Here is a 9,381-nt window from a genome sequence, read left to right on the forward strand (position 1 = left end):
TATGACATATGACACATCCCTTTTCGAGATGTGGGTATGGTGGTTTAGGGTACGAATAGTAAAATGACCTTAACCTTGACATAATGTCCAATCGGAGATAGCAAGAGGCGATGGAACATGAAAGTCCAGTCAGTCGGACTCGCATCTCCTTCGACTAGACTCGAAGGGGAGATTTGTGATATGACGAATAAGGTAGAACCCCCGAGTGAACAGTAAAGTTAAGTTGGTTAGTTGACATAGAGATCAAAGTTCAATAAAGGTAAACTTAAGCACCCTAGTCCTAGGGTGACTCCTAAAGACTGATCAAAGGCACGAGGTAAACTCCTAAGGAGGATGTAGAGTAGGGACCCCCAAATCAGAGCGGATAGCGCCGACTAGATATTGGCAGGGGTCACAAAGCCCAGATTGATTAGACAAGCATCCCAAGTACACATGAGATGGTTCCCTCTACAACATCGGTCGGATGGTTCTGATCAGACATTTGAGGGGCCTAGCTTCCCATATCCGATCGGACATGGCACGGAACATATTCCCAGAGCATTCAAGTGACTAAGACCTACTGTGTAGTTGAATCTTCAAACATCACTCTAAGTATGCTAAGAGTCCTACCTTCCTACAATGATCTCACGATCTCTTAGCCTCCCGAAGACAATTGGATATGATAGTACACATGATCCGTTCAGACTCCAACAGGGCTAATTCAGCTGAAGGAGCATCACTGGGGGCCCATTAAGGTCTCAAAACCCTTGGAGGCTCATCTAGGTTCAAATTCCTTATTTACGAGTCCACAATGCCTTCTCTTAAGCAACCTGTGTTTACTACTAAAGGATAGCAACTAAAGGTCCGTTAATCTGTTTAACCCATCAGTCCATTGTCTCATTTAATGTCATGCAAAAGCTTGTTAGAAGATCCCTGAAGCATATATTTACCACTCATTCTTGAGGCATTCCTACCATGTTGGAGCAATCTGAGTGCCCTAGATTTTGATATTTGGGTAAAAGATTAAGTTAGGTTTATTGTTGTATTTGATATGCGCTTGTGTGTGTACAAGATATAGGTACAACAAGGAAAAGTACAAGTGGAGTCTTACAGTGTAAGTCTAAGTATGTAGTCTTGGTAACGTAAGTTTAAGTATGACTTGGTAAAGGATAAAGTCCCGGAGGTGAGGAGTGTCTTGGCAATGGAAGACCTTACAACAAAGGGCAAGACTGAAGGAAGCTCTTGAAGGCAATGCGTGAAGGATGGGGAAGCATCCAAGGGATGCAAGGCTGATGGAGGAGGCTAGAAGGTAAGATCGATGTTGTGCGGGCAAGGATGAGTGCATGAGAGATTGTGCTAAGGGTGAAATCCTAGATAAGGGTTTTATCAGTCGATTGGCAACTGGACCAGTCGACTGGGCCAAGGCACATAATGTTTTTGTGCCCAATGACTGCGAAAACCAGTCTACCGACACTGTAGCAAGCAACTGGTACTGTAGCAGTCAACTGGAACTATAACAGTTACTGTAGTAGTCGAATGGAAAGTATGACAGTCAACTGGTATCGAACCTTTGGGGTGTAACAATAGATCTTTTTATAAAGGCAAGTCGACTGATGACTTTACCAGTTGACTGGTGGCGGGAAAGACAGCTTGTGTTTTCTCCCGAGTTCTATTTAATTGAGCTCGAGGTGGCCGACCATGGTTGATGAAAATAGAGGTGGTTAACCCCTATTAGAGTTTTCCAATCTCTTGTGTGATCAAGAGTGCTTATGCTAAGTTATGACGAGGTTTCTCCACCCACAAAGAGTTACTTGAGGTAGTCGGGGTTTTTTTTGGAGAGTCATCAATCGACGGATCGGGATCGTCGACCTTACGGACAGCCGTGGAGTATGAATAAGTGATCTCCGAATCACGTTACATGAACGTGTGAGGTTTGGTGTCTTTCGTGTTCATTGTAGTGCTTAGGGTTAGCTTTCTCTTATTAGTTTTGTTTTTGTATTCTGCTATGCGTTAACAAGTTGTAGGAAGCGAATATCGAGGGTGATCAGCTATTCACCCCCTCTAACCGGACGTCAAGTCCCAACATACCGTCCCTACGAGAAGACGACCAGGTATCATTTAAGTATGGTGGTAAGACAAGTTGCATTGGAGGTTACATTGTCATGATGATACACCTCATTACATGGGCCAAGGGTCAAAGTGCTATATAAAAGGTCCCTTTTCTACGCACAGGTAAGTTCTTCAATGGTTTTACTATTCACTATCACTGTTTTTATAATTACTCAGATTTAACCCCAAAACTGATTTGAGTGTCGGAATGACTGCACCGGTGACTCATCATTGTCTCGTCTACTGATATTTCCTTCTCTTTTGATCTCCTATGATATGACCGGCTAGCTCGAGACTTTAGACTTTTCCACTTCGAGATCCTCTTGTGGTCAGTATACCATCCACCTCAACTGTATATCTTTATCAATTTCAGATAACAACATATGCATTACTAGAATTCACCCATCCATTGAGTAAATTTTTTGGATTTTTTTTCCAGAAGTAAAGATTATTTTCACCGATCAACAATAATCCATCTTTTTCTTCCGATGCCTTTGTCTTTCAAATCTAGATAACTTGGGTCTTTTGGCTTACCATTCAAGTAGCACATATATTCTTCCTCTCATGTTTCTACACTTGCCAATCATACCAACAGCATGGCCCACCTTCTTCCTCCACTTATCAATTTAAGTTCCGCAGACGATCCAAGTTTAATTTAAAAGAACACATGGTAGCTAGTAAAAGGTTCAGACCTTTGTACAAAATTTTTGTATAGTGGAACCGATAGATTTTCCGAGTAGCAACCAACACCAGTAGCATTGGAGGCACCTCGAGTAGCTCTAGCAGCTCTGTTTTGCTCTTTCACTGCTCCATTCACCTAGGTGATTTCGTCTATCCAGAATTGGGCTCACCCAAACCCATCTTCGGGCTTTCTCCTCGAGCAGACTTTCTCCCTGACTTCTCGTTCCTTGAACTTCGTGCATGCCCTTCTCGTCCACCGGTATACTCTTTTGCAGTACCTCGTCCCTCAGATGCACCGAACCTGTCGGCTCCCTTCTCGTGTCATCCTTCTCGCTAGCTGTGTCTTCCGCTCGACTTCTTGTGTTCCTAAGCTCTTACACACTTAGATATAAGAATTAAATATACAGGACTTAACTTAACTTGGTTGACCACATCAAAACTACCACGGGTACTAACATAAAATATCTTAATTATAAAAAAAATATAAATTTAGATTAAAATCTTTTACCAAATGAGTAGGTCAACTCAGCCTTTATTGAACTTAGGTTAAACATATACAGGATGCCCTCTTGAAGTAGAATGTTAATATTAAACTTCAACTCGGCCAATGTGTTAGTGGTTATTACAAATGTGGGTTTTGCTCGGAAGTCCCTGAGTTCGGATAGCGACGGTATATTCATTAACCATTTGATCGACCAAGCACCGGGAGGGATGAACTTAATGAAAATATAATGCGATTTACATTCCTTATTGGATGAAGATATCTTATCAAAGAAAACTGTCTTCATTCGGGCTTGATAGATAAAAATCCCTACATCAGATTTCTTAGGGTAGTAGAAATAATAAAAAAAAATACGAGGATTAAGGGGAATGCGATACAGTAGAAAAAAGATTACAACCCTATAAAAGTAGTTTGATAAATAAGGGCTAACTGTTAAAGAGGAATATGAAAATAACAAAAAAATTCAGCAAAGAAATAATGAACGGGGAAAGCGAAGACTAACCATAAATTGATCTTTTAACAGGGTAAAAAACCTAGGGGCGGTCGTTGGTGCTGGGGATGATGATTCTATGAGCCTTAGGGATTTCAAAAGTCAACATAATCTGATCCAAATCTCCACCAATGATGTCAGAGAGGGTGGGGCCGTGTAGAGGAGTTTCTTAGTCCATTTCTAAGCAAAGAGGAAAAATAAGAAGTAGGGGCAAGTTAAGTAGGGAGCGAGGCGAAGAGGACTTACAAAGGAGGGGAAGAAAAAATCACCGACGTCGAAGACAAGAAAGAGTCTAAGGAAATGAGAAGAAGGTGAGCCTCATTTAGAAAATTTGAAGCCTTAAAAGCCCTAGTCTCATTGACACATCGTTGTCCGATCCAAGAGAGAGACGACTGGATGAGATCACAGCTGTTAAAGCCCAACAGTTGGTTGTTGCTTCGAATTCTAATAGTCATCTGTCGCTTCAAATATACAATTTTTTGCATGTATTGTCTACGTGGCGAAAGAATACTGATGACATTTATTAAGGATGAGACAATATAATCATCATTACTATAAATACCGGTGTGTGCCTTACTGTGCATTTATGACATATGACACATCCCTTTTCAAGATGTGGGTATGGTGGTTTAGGGTACGAATAGTAAAATGACATTAACCTTGGCATAATGTCTAATCGGAGATAACAAGAGGCAATGGAACATGAAAGTCCAGTCAGTCGGACTCGCATATCCTTCGACTAGACTTGAAGGGGAGATTTGTGATATGACGAATAAGATAGAACCCCTGAGCGAACAGTAAAGTTAAGTTGGCTAGTTGACATAGAGATCCAAGTTCAATAAAGGTCAACTTAAGCACCCTAGTCCTAGGGTTACTCCTAAAGACTGATCAAAAGCACGAGGTAAACTCCCAAGGAGGATGTAGAGTAGGGACCCCCAAAGAAGAGCGGATAGCGTCGACTAGATATTGGTAGGGGTCACAAAGCCCAGATTGATTAGACAAGCATCCCAAGTCTTTTAATGAGCACATGAGATGGTTCCCTCTACAACACCGGTCGGATGGTTCTGATCAGACATTTGAGGGGCCTAGCTTCCCATGTCCGATCGGACGTGGCGCGGAACATATTCCCAGAGCATTCAAGTGACTAAGACCTACAAATCTTCAAACATCACTCTAAGGATGCTAAGAGTTCTACCTTCCTACAATGATCTCATGATCTCTCAGCCTCCCGAAGACAATTGGATATGATAGTACACATGATCCGTTCAGACTCCAACAGGGCTAATTCAGCTGAAGGAGCATCACTGGGGGCCCATTAAGGTCTCAAAACCCTTGGAGGCTCATCTAGGTTCAAATTCCTTATTTACGGACCCACAATGCCTTCTCTTAAGCAATCTGTGTTCACTACTAAAGGATAGCAACTAAAGGTCCGTTAATCTGTTTAGCCCATCAGTCCATTGTCTCATTTAATGTCATGTAGAAACTTGTTAGAAGATCCCTGAAGCATATATTTACCACTCATTCTTGAGACATCCCTACCATATTGGAGCAATCTGAGTGCCCTAGATTTTGATATTTGGGTAAAAGATTAAGTTAAGTTTATTGTTGTATTTGATATGCGCTTGTGAGTATACAAGATGTAGGTACAACAAGAAAAAGTACAAGTGGAGTCTTGGCAGTGTAAGTCTAAGTATGTAGTCTTGGTAACGTAAATTTAAGTATGACTTGGTAAAGGATAAAGTCCCGGAGGTGAGGAGTCTCTTGGCAATGGAAGACCTGATAACAAAGGGCAAGACTGAAGGAAGCTCTTGAAAGCAATGCGTGAAAGATGGGGAAGCATCCGAGGGATGCAAGGCTGATGGAGGAGGCTAGAAGGTAAGATCGATGTTGTGCGGGCAAGGATGAGTGCATGAGAGATTGTGCTTAGGGTAAAATCCTAGATAAGGGTTTTATCAGTCGATTGACAACTGGACTAGTCGACTGGGCCAAGGCACATAATGTTTTTGTGCCCAATGACTGAAAAAACCAGTCTACCGGCACTGTAGCAAGCAACTGGTACTGTAGTAGTCAACTGGAACTATAGCAGTTACTGTAGTAGTCGAATGGAAAGTATGACAGTCAACTGGTATCGAGCCTTTAGGGTGTAATAATAGATCTTTTTATAGAGGCAAGTCGACTGATGACTTTACCAGTTGACTGGTGGCGGGAAAGACAGCTTGTGTTTTCTCCCGAGTTCTATTTAATTGAGCTCGGGGAGGCCGACCATGGTTGATGAAAATAGAGGTGGTTAACCCCTATTAGAGTTTTCCAATCTCTTGTGTGATCAAGAGTGCTTATGCTAAGTTGTGACGAGGTTTTTCCACCCACAAGGAATTACTTGAGGTAGTCGGGGTTTTCTGGAGAGTCATCAATCGACGGATCGGGATCGTCGACCTTACGGACAACCGTGGAGTATGAGTAAGTGATCTCCGAATCACGTTACATGAACGTGTGAGCTTTGGTGTCTTTCGTGTTCATTGTAGTGCTTAGGGTTAGCTTTCTCTTATTAGTTTTGTTTTTATATTTTGCTATGCATTAACAAGTTGTAGGAAGCGAACGTCGTGGGTGATCAGCTATTCACCCCCTCTAACCGGACGTCAAGTCCCAACATACCATCCCTACGAGAAGACGACCAGGTATCATTTAAGTATGGTGGTAAGACAAGTTGCATTGGAGGTTACATTGTCATGATGATACACCTCATTACATGGGCCAAGGGTCAAAGTGTTATATAAAAGGTCCCTTCTCTATGCAGAAGTAAATTCTTCAATGTTTTAACTATTCACTATCACTGTTTTTATAATTACTTAGATTAGATTTAGTCCTGAAATTGATTTGAGTGTCGGAATAATTACATCGGGGACTCATCATTGGCTCGTCTACTGACATTTCCTTCTCTCTTGGTCTCCTATGACATGACAGGTTAGCTCAAAACTTTAGACTTTTCCATTTCGAGGTCCTCTTGTGGTCAGTATACCGCTCACCTCATCAGTTATACATCTTTATCAATTTCATATAAGAACATATGCATTATTAGAATTCACCATTGAGTAATTTTTTGGTTTTTTTTGTTCAGAAGTAAAGATTATTTTCACCGATCAACAATAATCCATCTTTTTCTTCCGATGCCTTTGTCTTTGCAAATCGAGATAACTTGGGTCTAGTGGCTTACAATTCAAGTAGCGCATACATTCTTCCTCTCATGTTTCTACACTTGCCAATCAAACCAACAGCATGGCCCACCTTCTTCCTCCACTAAAGGGAAGAGAGCAGAATAGATGTCACTCAACAGAATTATTTATAATTCAACGAGCTAAGTCAACCGAATACATTTTTTTTGACAGGGAGAGGGGTGCCAATAGCAAGATTGCGTGAGGCCTACGCGAATTCTGTGTTTGGAATACACGGAACATAATTATGTTTATGGAACTTTGGATGTTGACCTACTAGTAATAAAGTAGTGGGGTCGAGGTAGAAGTAGAGGAAGCATAAAACGTGGTTGAATCTAAAATGTGTCCCTAGTGCATCGTCCATCAGCACAATGCTTAAAGATAAAAACAGGAAGAAGGAGCAAGCACCATGGCGTAGAAAGAAGAAACAGCACCCGATGCCTTTGGCCTCCCCGTTCATCAATCAGAATACTTTTCTGTTTCGATTACATCAGATTAATTCTCTATTCTGTTTAGCCATCTAAACTATGGCACTTCATTCCTAGTGCTCGAACTTGTCAATCGCTTTCTCATTTTTCTGAGGCATATATAAATTTATGAAAGTCACATTGCCTATTGTCACGCTTTTGATGGATATTGTTTTTAAAGAAAAAGAATACTCTCTTCTGTTTTAAGTCTGCTTTTCATGCTTCTCATATTTTATTTGTTTATTTATTGTAACTATGATTGCTTAGACACGAAGCTAGCCAACAGTTCTTCCAGTTAACAATACTGATGTTCATTGGAAGTGAGGCATCAAGGCCGTCATCATCGTCAATAATGTAAGTGGAATAAGGAGATGAGTTGACAAAGTCCACTTAATTAGCGTTGCATAAATCAAGAAGAGAGGGGACGACTATATTACTATATTCTCCTCGTGCACTTTTTAATTTATCATGATAATTGATGAAATTTTTTTATAGAATCAAATTGATCATCCTAAATAATAGTTAAAAGGACATTTGTTTTTATTGAAATAATGAGGACATATTGAAAATATCTTTATTTTGAGAACATAATTGCTACAGTTGTGATTATGAAACTATTATGGTAATTAGGATTCCGTAGTTTACAATTATATAGTTATAGCTAGTTATAGTATTGACTATCATTGTTATAATATAATAGTGATTATGTCGAGAAATATGATTATTCTAAATGTGTAGCAAATATAATTTCAGTTACTACGGTAACAGCTATAATTTTAATTATTATAATATAATATTAATAGCCTTGATCTGAAATGAAATGTTTCTACTATAGCAATAAACTCTAGTTGTTATAATATAATATTATTAGTATTAATCAAATTGAAATGTTTATATTAGAATAATTATATGATCTTGTAAATCATATATAATGCTATAAAAGCATTAAAAATAAAGATATTTTTAAAAATAAAAATATGTGTTGTTATGATAATAACAAAAAAAATTAAAAATGATGTTAAGTATAAAAGGTTACATATAAAATTAAAAGGTAATTATATTCGTCTCATGTTTTTCTCACAACACATCTCTCTAAATTATGTGAAAGAAGTTAAATTATGAAATCAATTTATAATCAATTATTAAATGATTATTAGGAGGTGGAACCGCTATTACCTTATTGAGTGTATCTTATGTGGATCGAGGCAATCTCTCGACAATTATTTCAGGCGGCAGACGGCCCCATGATTACGGCGCATGAACTTTTGGATGATTGAGGTCTAAATCTCTTACTGAATTATTTTGCCTCATTTATGATGGAGCAATTATTTAAATTGGATCTTTAAGAGGTCTCTCTCTCTCTCAGTTTTGAAAATTATTTTTTACAGACACCGGAAGGATTACCATAAATATTTGTTTAATTTAATGAGACAAGAAAAAAATTATTTAATTTAATTAATTTAAGTTAAATTATTTAACCTAACAACATGAAAGAATATCTTAAGATTAAAATAAATTTAATATATATATAACTTAATGGGAAATTATCCTTTTTAAATTTTGAATTTATTAAATTCCTCCTACGTGTTGTTTCATCGAATAGGTGAAATTAATGGTAGGAATTAATGCTAAAAATTTCAGTAATTTTTAAACTCATAATATCAACTGTTTGCTCGATTGGTTTAGTCTGTCGATTTATTTACAGTGAAACAAACACATGATTAGCTATTGTTTTCATTTGTCAATTCTCAATTATTATTCTGTCAGAAATCAAGAGAAACTATTTATAATATGTAATAATTCCGTACTAAAAATTAATGTAGGAATAAATTCTGTACTTTTTAATATATAATCGATTTTATTTAGTGAGATAAGGATTCGGTTTTAATTATGCATTACATTTTTAAAAAAAAAAAATTGAAAGTGACAAATTAGTATGCCCTA

Source organism: Zingiber officinale, chromosome 9B (genome assembly GCF_018446385.1).
Source record: "Zingiber officinale cultivar Zhangliang chromosome 9B, Zo_v1.1, whole genome shotgun sequence".
Lineage (NCBI taxonomy): Eukaryota > Viridiplantae > Streptophyta > Magnoliopsida > Zingiberales > Zingiberaceae > Zingiber > Zingiber officinale.